Below are 22,728 nucleotides of genomic sequence, written 5' to 3'. Positions count from 1 at the left end.
AAATGAATTTATTAAAATAAAATACCTTTCAATCCACTAATTTTATGGTCACATCACACAAAAATGACCTACAAGAAAAATGTACAGGTAAAACAAGTGTAGTTTTTATAGCTTTCTAGCAGACAAGAAAATTTGTTATATTGTTTGCCTTAAACAGATTTTTTCTAGTTTCAAATCTTGAGAAATAGAACTATTTCTTTTCTAGCAGCTGAATATGATAATTGTACAAATATTTCTCAATAACATATATAATTCTAAATGTTTGCTACTAAAATTTTGTGTTTAAATATAATTTTGTAGATGAACAATGACAGATCACAGTGTAAACTAACAGAGCAACTTTAGTATTAAAGTATATCATAAAGTATATTATTGAGCTTATAATTTGATACATGTGTAAAATATGTCACCACTATATTTTGTTTTGAATAAGCACTTTGTTTAATATTCTAATTTAAAAAAAGATTATAGTTTGACAAAGACTAAAGAAACAAACCAAAAGTACAAAGAAAAAATAGGCAAGAAACCTATTCCATCAAAAAAAGTGAGGGGAAAACCATTCCAATAAAGCAAGATATAGAAATAAATAAGCTTATAATCCTGAATGCGATAAGAAAACATGATCTTCGTGGGACAGGCATGGTGGTGCAGTGGGTTAAGCTGCTGCGTGGGGCACCAGCATCCTGTATATGAGTGCTTGGTTAGAGTCCCAGACACACCATTCCTCTCATGCAGTTTCCTGCAACTGAACAAGAAGCACCAAACAATGTTCAAATCCTTGGGTTTCTCCCACCCACTCAGGAGAAATGAATGGAGTTTCTGGATCCTGGATGCAACAAAATGCACATGATAAAAGATTAAATGTATATAGACATTTTTAATTTTTATGAATTTTTGAAGATAAGAACAAAATTTCTGTCATCATTCTGTTACAAAAAAGCTACCAAAAAGACACACATATCCACTTCTCATATAATCAAAAAAAAATTCTAATTATGTAAGACTAAATATTATAGTAAATAAATTACTTTGATTGAATCTCAATCCATCCTAGGAAGAAGGAAACATACCCTATTCCTATCAACAGTCATACTAGACTGGGTTGTGTGTTAGATCAGTGTTCCTAAGGTGGGCAGTACATCATGGCTGTTGTGCATTCTGGGAACTTAAAATCCCTCCCTTTTCAGTCTGCTTGAGACACAGTGGGTGGCGGGGCCAGAATCCTACTCTGATGGCACTCACAGGGGTTCACCAAGGAGCCTGCATCCTGACTGCCGTTCCAGGCCTGTGGGCAGTGAAGGCCTCTCCCATGTGGAGCTGGGGGCTCAGAAGGGACCCTGCAGCCAGGCTGGGTCCCTTGAATTCTCAGTTCACTGCCACAAAGCGTCCCCTTCCTTCTTCTCCACGCTATAGCTCTGGTTGAAGTCTCCCAGGTGCCTCCGCATTCCCCAGCCTGGAGATGCCTTGGTCAGGTTTCCTCCAGATAATGGCGGCCTGCCTTGGTCTCAGAAGCAGCCTCGTCAGCTTCTCAGCAGTCCTGTGCTTTCTCCTTCAGAAAACCAGTCAGTGATGCATTACAGCACGGGCAGTGTGACAGGCCCCACACAGTGGGTACCTCCATGTAGGAGGAGAAAGAACAGAGGACAGCAGGAGAGACTGTGAACCCTTTCTCCTTGCGTCCTGGGCTGACAAGAGGACAAGTGGTACTGGGAGCCCACGTCCCTCTTCTACCCCACTGATGGCCACACCCAACCCAAATAACATTCGTCAGCCTCCAGAGCCCCGTGTGCAGCCATGACCATTGTGGCCTCAGAAGAGAGACCGGGAGCCATCGTTCTGGAACTCGGAGCAGGTGTCCTTCAGCTCCACAGTTCATTTCGAGGAGGACATGGGATGCTGAAATGGAGAATGTACAAACAGCATGGAGTACGGGCACTACCTCTTCAGAAGCAGCACCGTGGAGTCAGGCGGCTTCCACATCACACAGCACTGTGGGCAGTGTGGCCAGCAGTACTTGGAGGTTCCTCCCCTTGCCCTTGACCGGGTCTCACTGGAGTCAGTCCATGGCTCTGATCAGCCATAAGGTTTGGCTACTTCCTGAGGCCTTGGAGGCAAACCCCTTTCAGGGACTTTCTGCTTCTGGGTTACTCCCTGTGTACAGACAACCCTATACTCTGGGCTGCATCAGACTAAAACTCATGACACTGTCTCATACCAAGCTTTCCTCACAGCTTGTGCAGGGTGACCCATGTGGTGTCCTGGGCCAGCAACCACCTATGGGCCAGGAACATGGGAGGTAGGAGCTGATGGTGCTAAGGTAGGCAACAGGGTCCATGCTCTGAGATTCGGTTTCGGTGGCATGGGTGTGGCCCAGGCATGGTAGCCTCCCAGCAGATCAAGACAGCTGCAGGGCACTGTGACCTTGCCAGGCTCTGCCAGCAAATTCCCCAGGTGCAGGAAGTGGGTGCTGCAGGCCTGGCCCAGAGACTCCCTGCTTGCACTCCTCTCCAGGCCTGCCCCTGCCACCGGCCTCACTGCCAGTGGCTGTTTCCTGAAAGGGATTCACTGTTCTGTACGTGGCAGTTTAAAATTCTGGTTTTGTGTTGACTCTGAAAATGTAGGCTATGTAATTATAGGGACTTATATTTACCCAGAGTAACTGCAATGCAGTTTGTAAAAATTACCCTGGATATTTATTTTAAATACAGTTTCAAAATTTTAGAGTGTTTCATTTTATAAGTTCAAGTATAATTTCGGTAATGATTTCTACTTTTGGACAAAAATATCCTTTGAAATTTGTCTCCCATAAATTGATATAATGTGAAATGTGGGTTGTGAACAATACTCTCATTTGTTTCATTTGTTTGCTGCAGACATTTTTTTTTTTTTACAGGCATAGTGGACAGTGAGAGAGAGAGAGAAAGGTCTTCCTTTTGCCGTTGGTTCACCCTCCAATGGTTGCTGCGACCGGCACGCTGCAGCCAGTGCACCACACCAATTCAAAGGCAGGAACCAGGAGACAGGTTCTTCTCCTGCTCTCCCGTTGGGTGCATGGCCCAAGGACTTGGGCCATCTTCCACTGCACTCCCGGGCCATAGCAGAGAGCTGGCCTGGAAGAGGGGCAACCGGGACAGAATCTGGTGCCCCGACCAGAACTAGAACCTGGTGTGCCGGTGCTGCTTGGTGGAGGATTACCCTATTGAGCGGTGGTGCCATCCACAGACATTGTTAAGTTGATAGAACCTGAACAAATAAACAGTGAAACCCTCCCAGTTCAGGAAGAGGGGGAACTCATGGTTTCTTGAAGATGTCTCCCACTTGCTTCCATTACAGAAGAAAGATTCCATTTTTTGCTACATTTTATGCTTTCAGATGGGATTGTAGCTTTTGCTTTACAAATACATGGTTCCTGGCAAGAGCCAGTAGTGGGAGGATTGGAGAATGGTAAGATCCCTTCCATGCCTATTTAGGAAAGTAGAAATAAAGAGGAAGGCAGATGTCAGTTAAGGAGCTTGTCTGAAAATGCTTTTTTCAAACGTAACAAGATTATATGTTTATTTTTAGTAAAATAAAATCTTTTGTTCTTTTGTATGCAAGCAAATACAGTGCCTGTAACTTTCTAGATCTCAAGTGGTGGATTCAGTCTTCATTTGTTGTGCTTCTATCTCAACCTACAAATTATAGTCTTTTGTATCAGTTATTAAATAAGCATGTAAAATTCATAAGAATACAGTTAGTTGAGATGTTTGGTGTTTACAAAATATAAATAAGTACAAGAAAAGTAAGCGTTACATGCTGGAAGTACATATTCATTATTCGTAAATGATCCGAAGACTTGAAAGACCCATATTTATTATATAACCATATTTGTGAATTACCACTTAGGAACTTGAAGTGAAAAAAACAGTTATATATTTATATTAAGAATTCACATACAAATACATAACCCTCTCTCTCAAGTGCTCACCATACCTTACTACAAAAGAAGGAGGCCTGAGGCCACAGAAGTCCAAATATATAAAACATACTGAAATATCAAATATTTTGATATAAGTTCAAGCAAATCAAATAATGAGTTGCAAAGATTTTCATACAATTTGACTCAATGAAAACATAAACAGCTTAACAGCTGAAAAAATTTTGAAAAATATGAACTTTATTGGGTATGAACAATGTATTTCATTAAAAAAAAAGCCTACAACATGTTTAGTTCATCATGGCTCCCATATTTTTAAGAATTATAATTCACTATACACAAGTTGCAAATTAAGCTAGAACAAATACGTAGAAACATCTGCAGATATTTGTAATTTGTACTATGAAGTTCTGCAAAAGATAAAGAATTTAAACCATTAAAAAATTTAACAAAGGGTCTAGTGGTGTTGCACGTAAAGCCACCACTTGTGATGCCAGGATCCCATATGAGTGCAGTAGGTGTCTTGGCTGCTCACTTCTGATCCAACTCCCTGATAATGGCCTAAGAAAGAAGAAAGACTTTGCCCAGGTGTTGGGATTCTGCCACACATGTGCAAGACCCTGAGGAAGCTCATGGCTCTTGTCTTCAGCCTAGCCCATCCCTGGTCATTGAGGACATTAGAGAAGTAAATCAGCAGGTTGGACGCTTTCTCTCTCTCTGGGTCTCTCCCTCTCCCTCTGTAACTTTCAAATAACTAAATATCCTAACAAAATATACAGTGAACAAAAATTATTTTTTCCGATCATATTGATTTGACTCAATCAAATATGCTGGAAATGTGAGGTTAATGTTATTCTCATACACTATTAGTTAATGATATTAATACATTCTTTTAGATGGTAACTTAGTAAGATATCTTCAAATTTGAAACATAGCATCCTTTCTGTCTTGTAAGAACTTCACTGGAATTAGATCCTACACAAAACCCTGGATATTGTGGAATCATATGCACACCTCTGATAAGAACTTTTCTAATGTATTATATTTATAATATATAAAACATAATGGGTATTGTTTTGACAAAACAACAGACTAGTTATGGGATTTCTGGGTTTTGTTTCCAATGCATGAATGCTCAAATGATAGACCTTTAAATTAATTTATTGAGGGCTTGCCTACAATGTTACATATTCTGTAAACATTTCTGAATGTTGGATAAAACCTACAAGAACATATCCAAATATCTTTGATCTTTAATCTTAATCTTTAGTCTTTTTTACATATTTATTTGACAGATAGAGTTAGTGAGAGAGAGAGAGACAGAGAGAAAGGTCTTCCTTTCATTGGTTTACCCCCAAAATGGCCACTACAGCTGGAAATATGCTGATCCAAAGCCAGGATACAGGTGCTTCCTCCTGGTCTCCCATGTGGGTGCAGGGGCCCAAGCACTTGGGACATCCTCTATTGACTTCCCAGGCAACAGTAGAGAACTGGACTGGAAGAGGAGCAACTGGGACTAGAACCCGGTGCCCACATGGGATGCTGGTACCGTAGGTGGAGGATTAACCAAGTGAGCCACACTACCGGCCCCCAAAGATCTTTAATTTTAACCTAGTACGGCAAACTTTTCTATAAAGAGCCAGGTAGTAAGTATTTTTGACTTTGTGGACTGTAGTGTCTCTGCTGTCATCTAAAATATGTGTAAGCTATAGGTAAATAGATGGGATTGTATTCCAATAAAACTTTTTACAAAAACAGAAATGAAATAGATTTAGCCCACAGGAGCTATTACTGCAATGAATTTTCCTTTTCAGAATATCATGAATACATGTCATTACTCATTTTAAAGATATAATATCCCAGGGTGTTCCATACTATGATTTTCAAGAGGGAATTAAAAATAAATCTTTCGGGGCTGACTCTGTGGCATAGCAGATAAAGATGCTGCTTGCAGTGCCAGCATCCCATATGGGCACCAGTTCGAGTCCCAGCTGCTCCACTTCTGATCCAGCTCTTTGCTATGGCCTGGGCAAGCAGTAGAAGATGGCCCAAGTGTTTGGGCCCCTGACCTGGGTGGGAGACCCGGAAGAAGTTCCTGGCTCCTGGCTTCAGATCGGCGCATCTCTGGCCATTGCAGCCAATTCTGGAGTGAACCAGAGGATGGAAGACCTCTCTCTCTCTCTGCCTTTCCTTCACTCTCTGTGTAACTCTATAGAGATAAATGATAATTAGATGATGACAAAAAAGTCAAAATGTTAAATTCACTACAATTATCAGGAAAATATTAAAGAAATGTGTATCAAGAATTATACTTGCTAATTTAAAAAATATAAAGATGATTTGAAGTCCTTTAAAACTACAGAGAAGGCAAAGAATGAATCACCTTGAAAAGGAAAAGAATTACTTTTGTCTACGAAAATGTGTACAGGTTGGTAAAATGATGCATTGGACATCCCACTGCATCCCATATCAGAGTTCCCATTTGAGTCCTAGCTCCACTGTTTTGGATCCGGATCACTTCTAGTGTGCCTGGGAGGGAGCAGATGATACTCAAATACTTAACTGCATGGCACTGCCCACATGGGAGCCTGATGGATTTCATTGCTCCTGGACTTGGTCAGGTCTAGCCCTGGATGGTGCAGCTATGTGTAGTGAGCCATTAGATGGAAGATCTCTCTCTCTCTCTCTTTCTGTCTCTCTCTCTCTCCCTTTTTCCCTACATCCTCCTCAGATTTTTAATTAATAAAAGAAAATGTGAACATCAACATTTTCAGGAGAATGTAGAGAAATACCGTCCGGTAGGTGAGGTCTCAATGAGAAGGCCATCCAAGATGGTCACAGGTTCACTATTCTAGCATTGGTAGATATTGCTAGTCTACCAATTGGTAGAAATTGATACTAGAGTTGATAATATACATGTGATAGTAATATTTTGAAATGCAAAAGGAACTAATATTTTAACATAGGCTTGAATATTGCAAATTAAGACTAAATATCAATAATAGGTATAAGAAGATACAAATAAATAATTTATTATGAATTATCTATTATCTTTAGACTATAATCAACATATGATTTTCATAGCATGAATTACTGCACCAGATCTAGAAATCTCTGATCATAGCATGAATTACTACGCCAGATCTAGAAATCTCTGATCATAGCATGAATTACTATGCCAGATCTAGAAATCTCTGATCAACTCGTCATTAAAGATGTCATTGTAAATCACAGAACTTTTCATGATTTCATTATCACACAGGAAAAAGCTAACATTGATGGCCACACATTCACAGTGTTAATATTGCAAGAAATTGTTATACTAATAGCATACACAGGCAATCGTAATTACGACATGACAGAGGTAAAATCAATTCATGTTCTCATTAATAATATAGAATGTGATTACTCTCAATAGAATGAGTAATTTGTTAGAACCCTTAATAGAACGAATCTTGGCTGCTCCACTTCTGATCCAGCTCCCTTATAATCCACCTTGGAATGCAGTGGAAAAGGTCCATATGCTTGGACACTTACACCCTTGTGGGAGATCTTTAAGAAGCTCCTAGTTCCTGATCCAGTCATCGCCACAACCATGATTTGAGGAGTGAGCCAGAGGGTGGGAAGATCTCTCTCTCTCTCTCTCTCTGCATTTCAAATAAGTAATTCTTTTAAAAAAGAAACAATCACAATTTTATTTAAGAATAAATATAGAGCTTCAGGATTTTCAATCAAGAAAACATCACTCCGTAAATCAATGGAAAACTTTAAGACAACTGTATCTAGAAGGACATTTTGGAATATTTCAATTCCAATGTTAAATTGAATCTCATCACAATCCAGATGCAGTGAAGGGAAAGAACTTGAATGGGGGAAAGAATATACTGAACATAGGTAGTACAGAAAAAATGTGCACTTTAAAGTAGACAGGAAAGCTTAGACACTTTCCTTGAGTTAATAAACTCTCAGTAAAAATAGTAACCCACAATGCTAACACTTGCATACAACTTGGATATTGACTGATGTTACAAAATAGTGACAGTAATAAAGTCAAATAAAAATAAATGAAAAGTGATGTTCATATCATTGGATAAATTGTGATTAGGATAAAACTGAGCAGTTTGGTATGAATAATTACCAAGTATCAACTAAACAAAGAGATTTAGTGAAAATAGTCTTAAATCATATTTTTAAAATGATTGCATATTGCAGGAAGTTAAGATAATGTAACCCGGGCTGGTGCCGCGGCTCACTAGGCACGGTCAGGGCGCCGGATTCTGTCCCGGTTGCCCCTCTTCCAGGCCAGCCCTCTGCTGTGGCCAGGGAGTGCAGTGGAGGATGGCCCAGGTGCTTGGGCCCTGCACCCCATGGGAGACCAGGAAAAGCACCTGGCTCCTGGCTCCTGGCTCCTGCCATCGGATCAGCGCGGTGCGCCGGCCGCAGCGCGCCGGCCGCGGCGGCCATTGGAGGGTGAACCAACGGCAAAGGAAGACCTTTCTCTCTGTCTCTCTCTCTCACTGTCCACTCTGCCAGTCAAAAAAAAAAAAAAAAAGATAATGTAACCCAAAAGAAGAACCCTGACATAAAGATTTCCTCATGTAAAATATGGCAGATGTCCTAAATGGCACTCTTGCCTCAGAATCAGCCCTTAAGGCTTTCAGATCTGGCTGAAGAGCCCATGAGAGTATTTTAGGCATGGAAAGCCAAGACACTCTGGAAAAAAAAAAAAAGACCTAAATCAAAGACCTCTGCAGTGAGATCCCAGTGGAAAGAATGGGCCATCAAAGAAGGAGGTACCTTTCTCTGATGGGAGGAGAGAACCTCCACTTTTACTATGACCTTGTCTAAATAAGATTGGAGTCAGCAAACACAAAAGGCTTCCATAGCCTTGGCAACTCATGACAAGAGCCTATGGTGATTACTGATGCCATAAACAAGAGTGTCAATATGTTAAATCAACAACAAGAGTCACTGTGCACTTACTCCTCATGTAGGACCTCTGTCCTTAATGTGTTGTACAATGTGAATTAATGCTATAACTAGTACTCAAACAGTATTTTACACTTTCTGTTTCTGTGTGGGTGCAAACTGTTGAAATCATTACTTAATATATACTAAATTGATCTTCTGTATATAAAGAGAATTGAAAATGAATCTTGATGTGAATGGAATGGGAGAGGGAGCGGGATATGGGAGGGTTGCAGGAGGGAGGGAAGTTATGTAGGGAGCCTTTGTAATCCATAAACTGTACTTTGGAAATTTATATTTATTAAATAAAAGTTAAAAAACATAATGCTATTGAAAATGTCAACAGTAGTGATAAATTTGGAGATCCCTAAAAACTTCCAAATAGCAAAAAATTGTGTGATTCTGATAGCATGAAGCAGTACATTGATGTTAGACCAATCAGAGATACTATGTACAGGAAAGATTCCAAGATAACCTAGAAAATTTCCATGCGACTTGTAAACCTACAATGAAAAAGCCACATATTCATAATGCAAGAACCAGTATACCTAAGAAACTGAAATTATATATGAGTGATAACATTAAATTCAAAGGCAAAATCACCTTAATCCCTAAGCCAGAGAAAGATGCAGCACTGAAAGAAAATTACAGACCAATATCCCTGATGAACATAGACGCAAAAATCCTCAATAAAATTCTGGCCAATAGAATACAACAACACATCAGGAAAATCATCCACCCAGACCAAGTGGGATTCATCCCTGGTATGCAGGGATGGTTCAACATTCGCAAATCAATCAATGTGATTCACCACATTAACAGACTGCAGAAGAAAAACCATATGATTATCTCAATTGATGCAGAGAAAGCATTTGATAAAATTCAACACCCTTTCATGATGAAAACTCTAAGCAAATTGGGTATAGAAGGAACATTCCTCAATATAATCAAAGCAATTTATAAAAAACCCACAGCCAGCATCCTATTGAATGGGGAAAAGTTGGAAGCATTTCCACTGAAATCTGGCACCAGGCAGGGATGCCCACTCTCACCACTGCTATTTAACATAGTTCTGGAAGTTTTAGCCAGAGCCATCAGACAAGAAAAAGAAATCAAAGGAATACAAATCAAGAAGGAAGAAGTCAAACTATCCCTCTTTGCAGACGATATGATTCTGTACTTAGAGGATCCAAAGAACTCTACTAAGAGACTATTGGAACTCATAGAGGAGTTTGGCAAAGTGGCAGGATATAAAATCAATGCACAAAAATCAACAGCCTTTGTATACACAAGCAATGCCATGACTGAGAAAGAGCTGCTAAGATCAATCCCATTCACAATAGCTACAAAAACAATCAAATACCTTGGAATAAACTTAACCAAGGACGTTCAAGATCTCTACGATGAAAATTACAAAACCTTAAAGAAAGAAATAGAAGAGGATACCAAGAAATGGAAAAATCTTCCATGCTCATGGATTGGAAGAATCAACATCATCAAAATGTCCATTCTCCCAAAAGCAATTTATAGATTCAATGCAATCCCAATCAAGATACCAAAGACATTCTTTTCAGATCTAGAAAAAATGATGCTGAAATTCATATGGAGGCACAAGAGACCTCGAATAGCTAAAGCAATCTTGTACAACAAAAACAAAGCCGGAGGCATCATAATACCAGACTTCAGGACATACTACAGGGCAGTTGTAATCAAAACAGCATGGTACTGGTACAGAAACAGATGGATAGACCAATGGAACAGAATTGAAACACCAGAAATCAACCCAAACATCTACAGCCAACTTATATTTGATCAAGGATCTAAAACTAATTCCTGGAGCAAGGACAGTCTATTCAATAAATGGTGCTGGGAAAACTGGATTTCCACGTGCAGAATCATGAAGCAAGACTCCTACCTTACACCTTACACAAAAATCCACTCAACGTGGATTAAAGACCTAAATCTACGTCCTGACACCATTAAGTTATTAGAGAACATTGGAGAAACCCTTCAAGATATTGGCACAGGCAAAGAATTTCTGGAAAAGACCCGGGAGGCACAGGTAGTCAAAGCCAAAATCAACTATTGGGATTGCATCAAATTGAGAAGTTTCTGTACTGCAAAAGAAACAGTCAGGAGAGTGAAGAGACAACCGCCAGAATGGGAAAAAATATTTGCAAACTATGCAACAGATAAAGGGTTAATAACCAGAATCTACAAAGAGATCAAGAAACTCCACAAAAACAAAACCAACAACCCACTTAAGAGATGGGCCAAGGACTTCAATAGACATTTTTCAAAAGAGGAAATCCAAATGGCCAACAGGCACATGAAAAAATGTTCAAGGTCACTAGCAATCAGGGAAATGCAAATCAAAACCACAATGAGGTTTCACCTCACCCCGGTTAGAATGGCTCACATACAGAAATCTACCAACAACAGATGCTGGCGAGGATGTGGGGAAAAAGGGACACTAACCCACTGTTGGTGGGAATGCAAACTGGTCAAGCCACTATGGAAATCAGTCTGGAGATTCCTCAGAAACCTGAATATAACCCTATCATTCGACCCAGCCATCCCACTCCTTGGAATTTACCCAAAGGTGTTTAAATTGATAAACAAAAAAGCGGTCTGCACCCTAATGTTTATTGCAGCACAATTCACAATAGCCAAGACCTGGAACCAACCTAAATGCCCATCAACGGTAGACTGGATAAAGAAATTATGGGATATGTATTCTTTAGAGTACTATACCGCAGTAAGAAACAACAAAATCCAGTCATTTGCAACAAAATGGAGGAATCTGGAACACATCATGCTGAGTGAAGTAAGCCAGTCCCGAAGGGACAAATACCATATGTTCTCCCTGATCGGTGACAACTGACTCAACACCAAAAAGGAAACCTCCTGAAGTGAAATGGACACTATGAGAAATGGTGACTTGATCAGCATAGCCCTGACTGCTAATGGACAACTTAATACATTATCCCTCATAGTATTTTTTTTTGTCTGTTCTACTTAATATGACTGGTTTAATTCTGTATTTATCACACAGTTATTCTTAAGTGTTGAAAATTAACTGAAATGTGATCCCTGTTAAACATAAGAGTGGAAATAAGAGAGGGAAGAGATGTATAATTTGGGGCATGCTCGGGCTGACTTGCCCCAATTGGTAGAGTTGGAAACATACCAGGGGATTCCAATTTAATCCCATCAAGGTGGCATGTGCCAATGCCATCTCACTACTCCAAGTGATCAATTTCAGTTCACAATTGATCATAATGAAAGGACTAAGAGTCAAAGGGAGCACATAAACAAGTCTAGTATCTGCTAACACCAACCGATAGAATAAATAAAGGGGAGAGTGATCCAACATGGGAAGTGAGATACTCAGCAGACTCATAGAATGGCGGATGTCCTAAATAGCACTCTGGCCTCAGAATCAGCCCGAAAGGCACTCGGATCTGGCTGAAAAGCCCATGAGAGTATTTCAGGCATGGAAAGCCAAGACACTCTGGCAAAAAGATCTCTGTGAGTGAGATCCCAGTGGAAAGAACAGGTCTTCAAAGAGGGAGGTGCCTTTCTCTGAAGGGAGGAGAGAACCTCCACTTTGACTATGACCGTGTCTAAACAAGATAAGAGTCGGAGAACTCAGAGGGCTTCCATAGCCTTGGAAACTCATAACTGGTGCATAGGGAGATTACTGATGCCATAAACAGGAGTGTCAATTGGTAAAGTCAACAACAGGAGTCACTGTGCACTTACTCCTCATGTAGGATCTCTGTCCTTAACGTGCTGTACACTGAGGCTTAATGCTATAACGAGTACTCAAACAGTATATTTCACTTTGTGTTTCTATGGGGGTGCAAACGACTGAAATCTTTACTTAATTTACACTAAACTGATCTTCTGTAAAAAAAAAAAAAAGAAAGAAATTATCAATTCCCAACTTGACTCTCACTGGGATTAAACATGACAATAGGTCTGATCTGATTTCATCACCATTTAAAAAAAATCATCTATTATTTTTCACTTTATGTTTCTGTGTGGGAGCAAACTGTTGAAATACTTACTTAAGGTATACTAAGCTGATCTTCTGTATATTAAGATAATCGAAAATGAATCTTGATGTGAATGGAAGGGGAGAGGGAGTGGGAAAGGGGAGGGTTGTGGGTGGGAGAGACGGTATGGGGGGGGAAGCCATTGTAACACATGAGTCGTACTTTGGAAATTTATATTCATTAAATAAGAGATAAAAAAAAATTCAAAGGCAAAAGAAAAAAAGAATTTAAATGCTATGACAAAAATGATATGGTGGCAACTCTAAGTGGATAGAGTAATTTTGTAAAAAAGAAAACACAATTAATGCCAAGAAAATGTGACAATTTTTAGTGAACAATTATTCCTTAATATTACATGTAAAAACCATGTGAAATTTTCAGAAACTAAAATCCAGAAAAGATAATTTCCTTTCCATAGTGATTTTAAAGGTACACCAGCATCAAGAAAATCCATAAAATCAATAAAGACTTAAAAACATCCTTGAAAGAGGAAAAGAGAATGCTGGTCTCAGATGGATGTGGGATGTTTTGAAGATAAACATTTCTTAGGTTCCTTACAAAATTTTGAGAGAACTGACAACACAATAAAAAGCCAACAAATATGGCCACATGTTCACAGTGCTAGCATTGGTACATACTGTGATTAGATAATATAATTGGACAATAGTCATAAATTCAAATACAAAGTACAAGTTTAAACTTTTCTCCATCAGGGTACAAATATATTGTGATAACAATGACTAGAACTGTTTTTATAGGAGTGAAACTACAATAAGAACATTAAGATCATTTCATAAAAAATAGTCCACTGAATTCTTTAAAATGCAAAACAGGAAGAATGAGTGGAAATAAAGCAAAAATTTTGAAAATTACCAGATAAACATTGATGGAAAGATATTTGTATCTAAATCCTTGAAAATTAAAATTAAAATTTTATATTCCTCCAGAATTCCAGAAAAGCTAAAAAAATCCTCTAGGAACTGAGAAAGATTGGGTTAAGATGGCGTGAGCACTTGGGGCACAAAATAGTTGCAGAGAGAATTCAAAACATTTCCATCATGTTGATGTCATAAGAAGAAGCCACTCAAATAGGATACTGATGATATAAACAGGTCACACAGTGAATAAAGACAACAATTAAAAAAATGAGCATTTTACACGTGAATTGTATTTTACACGTGAATTACATTTTGATGATTGTAATTAGAATATAGGATAAATAGTAGAGTGATCAATAGACGTGAAGGAATTTGGTGAACAATAATCCAGTAAATATTTTCACCATGAGAAAAATTTTAAAATCAAGGAAGGTAAATCAAGGAATATTTTTGGTGCCTTAACTCTTTAATTATTCTATCATTTTCAACTTTTGGCTTATTTCCATTGGAAGTATCAAGTGAATATCCTTGTGCATATATCTCTCTTCACAATCCTGATAATTTTATTTTCATTCTTTTTCTAAAATTTTATTTATGTTATACAATTTTCATGTATTTTATAGGTAGTGATTTAGAAACACTGTGATATTTCTCACCCTACCCTCCCTTTCATCCAGTTTCCAACCTTTCATCCTCCTCCCTCTCCCATTACCACTGTTAAATTTTCAAAGATCTACTTTCAGTTTAATTAATGTTTGTAAAGTTAGCCCCAAATTAAGTAAAAGAGTTCAATAAACAATATAAGGAAAATGGAAAAAAATAATAATTTTCATCAAATTGATGAAACCACAATGAAAAATAAACCAGGATGAGCTAAGTTTTCTGTGCTAGGATGAGCATATACTACATCATGATGTATACATGTCACAGAAATAAAAGATGAGGATATAACCCATAATCTGCTTATTGGAAGTGACAGCAATAATGTAGGAGCAATAGCATAACAAGCATATACAACAGGATTGGATCAACCAACATGTATTAAATTTGCATTAAACTTGAGAAATAAAAGAAGAAATCAATAATTGTAAGTAAGGAAAATATGCCATTTATAACAAAAAAAAAAACCCTTAAATGAAAGATACTGGCATCTACAGTTACACTTATGTACAAAAACTACCAAAGATAAAAGTATATTACCTAAAAAGGGAGAATGAGAATAGGAGCCAAAAGTCTTTCTGATGAACTATATATATAAAAATGGCCAACAAAATTAATAAAATTTTGAGTATGTTTATGATCTTTCAATATAAAATGCAAGCAACATATGGATAGGTTTGGTTCTAGGATGGGCTTTCATTACACTACTAATCATTTACACAGGTGATAAGAATACATTCAAAGACAAAATGAGATACACAAAGAGGTGTATTGGTTAGAATAAAATTTATATTATATTTTCAAGATTATGAGTAACATTAGATTAATTAAGAGTAACAATATTAATGACAAGCACATTAAATAGATTTTTGTGGAAAATAGCCCATAGATATATATATATATATAGTTTATTTATTTATATATTTGTATATAGAACAAAACTTTAGAAATGTATACATAAATATAAAATCTATTATCTAAAAAGTATAATTTAGAGTTCCAAGAATGGGGAACAAGCCACCAGCTGTAGCTCATAGTTTCCATCTCTCCCTCTCTACCAACCTCTAAAATTAGATAAATATATACAATCTTGAGGTCAAAACCACATCCAGATCCTGACACTTATCCACATAATTGTCAGGAAATGTGCCAATATCTAGACACACAGTGCAAAATTTGAATAATCAAAAAACTCAATAATCAAACAATGAATTAGAGTTCCATAAAAATCCAGAAGTTATATATATATATATATATATATATGTATAAACATATATACACACATATACCTATAGCTAATTATTTTTTTTCATGTATATGTATATATTACCTTGAGAAGAGAGAATGCCTATGCTTGGTTAAGATGGCTCTGAAACACTGTATACCTGAATGTTTCCAGGACAACTTATAGAATGTTGAGTGTGATGGTGATCTCACAATAAAGATTTAAATCATCATAGACAATGGTCACAGGGCTAGGATTAGCCTAGACTAGAATATCTGTGAAAAAGAGTGAGTTCAATGAATTCAAGGTTCAAAAAAATTTACCTAAATTTCTGAAGTAAATGGTTAATTTCAAGTTACATGTATGTACATAAGGCTAAAAATGAACTCCCCAGCTAATGAGACTGGTGGAACAGCCCTAGTTTGTTCTCAGGTACTGTGAATATAAAATTTGTTTGGAAAGCTTCCAGAAATTGAAGAGTTGATGCCCTAACAATGATAAAGAAAATCATGGTAGCCTTAAGTTTCCTGCACTAGAACTGACACAAATTAGATTATTGACTATTTACTCAGGCTACAGTAAACAAAATCAAATACAACATGAAAAGTAGAGAAATGGGACAATTTTATATATGTGGTATATTGACTATTGGATATACCAATGGCAAATTTGGTAGAAGCAGAAATAAGGCCACAAGAAGATGTAACAGACATAGATAAAAACAGCCCTAAATAAACATTTAAGCTACAGAAAATGTGTACTTTCTTAAATCAAGGAAATTGTATGCCAATGAATTCAATAATCTTGAGCCAAGATAACAGTGTCTCAACCTAATGCATGGAAAATTTAAAATGAATGCCAATTTTGAGTCTCTAAAAATAAAGAAACTATAAAACACATGTGTCCTTGACAGTGAAACAATGTAATGTCCAAAAGAGATTTTATAGAACATGAAGATGGAGGTTACTAATACTACCTGAACAATTTTGAGTAAATTCATGGCATTATTAGGTAAATGCCCAAAAGAATGCCATACATTGGCAGTGCTAAGATTAGATTTCATGTGGATATTGATATACACAAAGTAATAAATTAAAAATGAAAATAAAAATACAAACCTGATGCACCTGGCAAGGGAAAAGTTTGCTTTGCCTTAAGTAACAATGAGTATTATAGTGTGAGACATAATTTAAAGACAAACATGTGGATGGGTATTTCTATAAAAGGGTCCAGAATAAACTGGAAAAATTGTAGAATGGCAGGGACATGTATTTTGGAAAATTTCTGAAATCAGAAAATAATTTACAGCTCCAGTAACATCCAGAAAGATATAGTATCCCATGCTGATGACCATGATGGTACTGGCTCCATAAGGTGCAGAAATCCTGTACTCATGACAGTATCTAGGACAACTTGCAGCATTTAAATTGAGTTTATAACCACAAAATCATAAAACTATGGTACCTACTGTTTCCCTGTGCTAGTATTGTCATAAATCAGGTTACTAATCACACATTCAGGTGGCAGTGGTAAATTCTAAGACAAAATAAAGAGATATACACTCTATATAAGACAGTTCATTTTGATTACATATTGTACAAATTAGTAATTTGGGAGAAAAAGAGTCAAAATCATATAGAGATGGCATGGAGGAATACAAAACTTAAAATTACATTAAAATAATAAAAATGTCAGGAACCTAAATTGGAAAAGACCATGATGACTAATATATTAACTTCTAGTGAGCATACAAGTACCTTAACCAATAAATATTTATGGTCAAATTTTGATTTTTGAGTACTAAAAAATAGCAAATTGTAAACAGAATTCATTAACTTGAACATCTGAAAGGGTCTGCTATAGTGACACAATTTTGTACAATCATGTACATGGAAGGAGTGAGACAACTTACAGAAATGTGAGCCACTTGATGTTCAAAAAGAGAATGCTGACTAGAATGAGCAAATGCTTTCAGGGCTATGATTGGCATGTATTTTGATATTGAGTATTAGGGAATAATTTTGTAGAAGTCATAGGGAATAATGTATTATTGACAAAACGGTATACAGGAATTTTGTGGAAAAGAAACATATATATGTATATTTACATACACATATATGTATATGTATAAATTTATGAAAGAAAATAAATTTAACAGAACTTAAAACAAGAATATTTCAAGTATCTTAACAAAATATATTTGAACTATAATACTGATATGAAGAAATGACTTTGTAAATATTTCCAGAATCAAGTCAAAGTGTGTAGTTACAAAAGAGTCCATGAAATTTAACAAAATATCTGATCTGCAAAGGAGAATGATGACACTGATGCAAAATGATTCTACGCAATGTTGTGCATGAACATTGTCTGAAAACTGGAAAAATTTAGGTAAAGTTGATTACATTACAAAGTAAATTAACCCAAGATTGCCACAGGTAACTTGTTCTATCATTGACATTGTTACACTATTAATGAAAAAAGTAAAGGAGTAGTAATGAATTCAAAAATAGAAATGGAATAAAGTATGTATTCAATGACATAAATTGATGATCATGTTCAACTGAAGTGTAATTTTAAAAATAAATTATTCAGATATGGCATGGCACATGACATTTTAATTACTGTGACTAGAAACTTGTAATTTGTTTGTATTTATAGAATTTTAAGCAGACATAGGTGAAATTTTTAAAAAATAGGCCTAAGATTATATTTACAAAAGAGTACGTAATTGCAGGAATACAATGCAGATAAAATTTTTTTAAAGATTTATTTTATTTATTTGAAAGGCAGAATTCCACAGAGAAGTAGAGAGAGACAGAGAGAGAGAGAGGACTTTCATCTGCCAGTTCACTTCCTGAATGGCACTATGGCAAAGGCTGCTAAAATCCGATTCCAGGAGCCAGGGACTTGTACCAGGTCTCCCACATGGGTGCTGAGGCCCAAGCATTTGGGCCACCTTCTTGGTTTCCCGAGCATATTGGCAGGGAGCTGAATCAGAAGTGGAGCAGCCAGGACTTGAACTGGCACCCATATAGGATACCACAGCTGCAGGGCGGGCTTTGACCTGCCACACCACTGCATGGACCCCTAGACCAATTAATGTTACTTAGCATAATAATTCGGAAACAAAGATAAAAGCATGTTAATGTAGCATGTGGAAATTTTCAAGATCAACATTAAATTATGTGTACCATTGAATCTATAAAATGTTCTAAAGCATGTGTACTCTTGGAAGGGTGAATGGTCCACTATTTCAATACAGTTCTCAGGAAACGTGCAAATGAATGTTCTGAGATGATGTATGGAATTTTGTTTGAAATGATGAACTCACAATAAAAATGGCAAGAAAAGTTAAGAGTGAAAGTCTGATGTTAGCTCTTCAAGGAAGATGGAAGAGAAATATAGATGAAAACGATAAAATGCAACAGGAAATAAGACTTAGATGCACGTAGTATGCTAAAAAAATTCAAAATGTCTGTGAACAGAACTGAGTCATTCTTTAGGAATGATAACAAAGTAGTGAACACATATACAGTAAGTGGATGAAGATATCAATTAAATTAACTCTTAAAGAATAAAAAGAAAATTGTCATATTTTAAAACAAGAAACCAACATGTCTCATAACAAAGTCAAGTTAATGGAATAGAAGTATACAGAATTACACTTTGGAAAATAAAATAACCAAGGTAAATATCTTTTCCATACAATTCACAATTTGGTATATATATTGCATATATAGCCATGTGTATTTGCTTCTGAAAAATTATGAACAAGAAAGTTACACAGACACTTCATGAAAGGATATGACATGGTCACCTCCCAATGAAAAGCAGGCCAGGGTAAGCCCAGGTTCCCCATGTTAAAATTAAAACAACATAGGCGGCGCTGCGGCTCAATTGGCTAATCCTCTGCCTGTGGCACCAGCACACCAGGTTCTAGTCCCGGTCAGGGCACGGGATTCTGGCCCAGTCACTCCTCTTCCAGTCCAGCTCTCTGCTGTGGCCTGGGAGTGCAGTCGAGGAGGGCCCAAGTCCTTGGGCCCTGCACCCACATGGGAGACCAGGAGAAGCACCTGGCTCCTGGCTTCGGCCACAGCGGCTATTGGAGGGTGAACCAACGGTAAAGGAAGACCTTTCTCTCTGTCCCTCTCTCTCACTGTCCACTCTGCCTGTCAAAAAAAAAAAAATACTACAACATAGCATGGTAATGACAATAGCACTGCTACAGAGCACTGCTACGGAAGTGTAAATAATCTCATTACCTGCAAATCAAAATTGTCCCAAAATAGGTGTGATATTTTGCATTTTATTTTATTGTTGTGGTTAAAGAATCCCAAGCAGATGTAATGGACATGATTGAAAATTATTTCCAAAATTTCACTTACAAAAATGTAAAATTTGCAGGAATTTAATCTAAAATGTTTATGGTACTCAGGGAAATGATGTTAAATTAAGTATACCACCGTGTATTATTCAACAGTTACAATTATTATAGGTTTTTTTTTGAGGCCAACTCTGCTTTTGTTGTACAAGAGCTGCTCCATGGCTGCCAGGAGCTCGGTCTTCAGGAGCCATGCGCGTGGGGCTCCGCCAGCAGCCCGAGGTCCTCCAGCACCGCTGGGTCCCACGAGGTCAAGAGGGCGAAGGGCACCTGGGGGCAGAGCAAGCCTCACCCTACTGCTGGGGGGCAGCACGCGGCCCTGCTGTCTGACTTCCAGGGCCCCGCACCCAGGCTGGGCACCCCTCCCCAGGGTGCACTCCTTCAAGGCCAGGTTCTCCTCCTCCAACAGCTTCTGCCCCCTGAGGCCAGCAGCTCCAAGTACAGCCAGCCGCTCTCCAAGGCCTCCCAGAGGAAGCTGTACAGCGCCAACAATCGCTTGCAGGCATAGAAGGTCCCCGCGGGCAGGACGGTCAGGGCTGACTGGACAGCATGCACCATGCCCGCAGCCCTCCCGGGGCACCCAAGCCCCAGCGCCCCCCACCAGCCTCCTGCAGCAGGCAGCTGTCCCGGAGGCGCATGCGCAGTGTGAACCTGTACCCCCGCAGCTCCCTCTGCTCCTCCTACTGGCGCCTGGCCTTAGCCCACAGCACACTCAGCTGCTCCACTACACTGGCCCTGAGCCTCTGCTCTGGCTTCACCTCTTCTGCCATGAGGCTGAAGAAGTCCGCGGGGCAGCTAGAACTTGGAGGCCTGCAGCGTGGTCTGCACAGGCTTGGCGGCCAGCGGCTGCTCCTTGTGCCTGTGCAGGCTCTGGGGCTGGGCCACCACCGCCTGGGTCAGCACCTAGAACTCTTGCGGGCTCTCCTGATCAGGACTGGAAGCAGGGCCTTCTGGAACCCGATGGCCTCAAAACACTCATGTGCCCCCTCCAAGCAGTTGATGCGCTCCGGGAACAGCTTGTTCTGCAGCTTGATCTTCGGTACTTCTCCTCCTCGGGGTGCAGGTGGAGGTTGTCCAGGTACTTGGCAGTGGTGTCCACGCCCAGCTTCACCCTGTCATGGGCTTTGTTGAATGTGTGGATCTTCATGATGGACACAGCCTCTGAGAGAATGGCCTCCTTGATGCCGGCCTCCCGCTGGTCCCTGCTCAGGGTGGCCCCGTGAGCGCGCAGGTGAAGTACATGCCCAGCACCACCAGGTGAGCTGACCCTCCTCTTTGGCCTCAGGGACCGCGTTAGTCCCTTGTGCCTCGGGGCTCCCACGGACAGTGGCCTGGGCTCGCTGCTCCTTCCTCACCTGGTTCCCCATGGACCTGGGTCCCTGGGCCCAGGGCTGCTTCTGCTCCAGCCGCCGCCATCTGCACCTCATCGATGGGTCCCCAGCGTGGCAGGGCTGCCTCAGAGCCAGCTGGTTGGGTTTCTCTTTGGGGGCCTTCTCCCCCAGGGAGTCTGTGGTTTCTGACCAGGCCCTGAACTCTTGAATTTGATGTCTGCCTTGATCTCCTGGAAGAATTTCTTCATCGTGGGGGGGGGGGCAGTAGTGGTGGGGGAGGGGGGCACAGCCCAGTCAGGATGGGCTCAATTATTATATTTATAGGAAAAATATGGGCACAGAGAAGTGCATTATGGACAATTTCAAAAATCTAAGATAGTTTAATTTTTCATTTTCTAAATATTCACGAAAGTAAATATAAATTTCCTGTCAATGAGTATGATGACACTAGGGCCTAGAAGATTCTAAAGAGCTTTGAACATAACAGTTACCTGGAAACCACCCAAAATATACAGGGAGTTGATGACCTCAAAATGAAAAATGAAAACCTCATGTTTTCTCCGATGTGTAGTCGCTAATAAACAGAATAATAAACAAATTTATTGTATATGAGTGAAACTGTCATGTTGAGATTTGATTATTATTGATAGTGCTTGTCTACTCCCATGAACTACGGTCTTTCTACTTTTGACTTGTTGAACTCTTTATTTAGTGCTGCATTTTGCCTGTGAATATAAACAAAAATGTTATCCCAAAAATTCAAAAAGAAAGGAAGGAAGAGGGAAGGAGATAAATGTCATTATATCCTTAGAATTGTACCTTTGAAATACACGAAATCTGTTCTCTTTAAATTAATAAAAATAAATTATTAAAAACATATGATCCATTCTCCTGAGTGTGACAAGGTATTTTATTCTGCCCTGTGACTTGCCTTGTTTTTCTTCAAGAAAGTATTTTTAGCAAATTGTGCTCAACATTACATGATATGTAAAATGCAACCAAGAAAGGGATATCAAAGAACTGTGCTTTCTCTTTGAACCAGACTGTAATTAGCTGTTCTCCCATGCAATTAGCCAGGAGGTGGATTGGCAGCCAGCACATGAATCAGTGCTCATATGGGGTGCTGCCATCACGGGAAGAGGAATTACCTGCTCTGCCACAATGCTGGCTCCTCATGCACTTTTATTGGTATGTGGTCTTTTATGAAGTGTGTTCTCATAATTTTCCTCTCTCATTGGTTTGTCTTATTGTTGAGTTATAAACATAAATAGCCAATACTTTCAGTTGTCCAAAGTACTAAAATTC

At 38.8% G+C, this 22,728-nt stretch overlaps 1 pseudogene; it reads right to left on the bottom strand.

Moving 5' to 3' along the window:
• Window positions 1-2,274: 2,274 nt before the first annotated feature.
• LOC149120035 (UBX domain-containing protein 6-like) lies at window positions 2,275-21,671 on the bottom strand (annotated as a pseudogene).
• Window positions 21,672-22,728: the final 1,057 nt, after the last annotated feature.

The sequence above is a fragment of the Oryctolagus cuniculus genome, chromosome 20, assembly GCF_051225735.1.
Source record: "Oryctolagus cuniculus isolate XC-2025 breed Fujian yellow rabbit chromosome 20, ASM5122573v1, whole genome shotgun sequence".
NCBI lineage: Eukaryota > Metazoa > Chordata > Mammalia > Lagomorpha > Leporidae > Oryctolagus > Oryctolagus cuniculus.
This window is presented reverse-complemented; position numbering and strand designations above follow the sequence as displayed.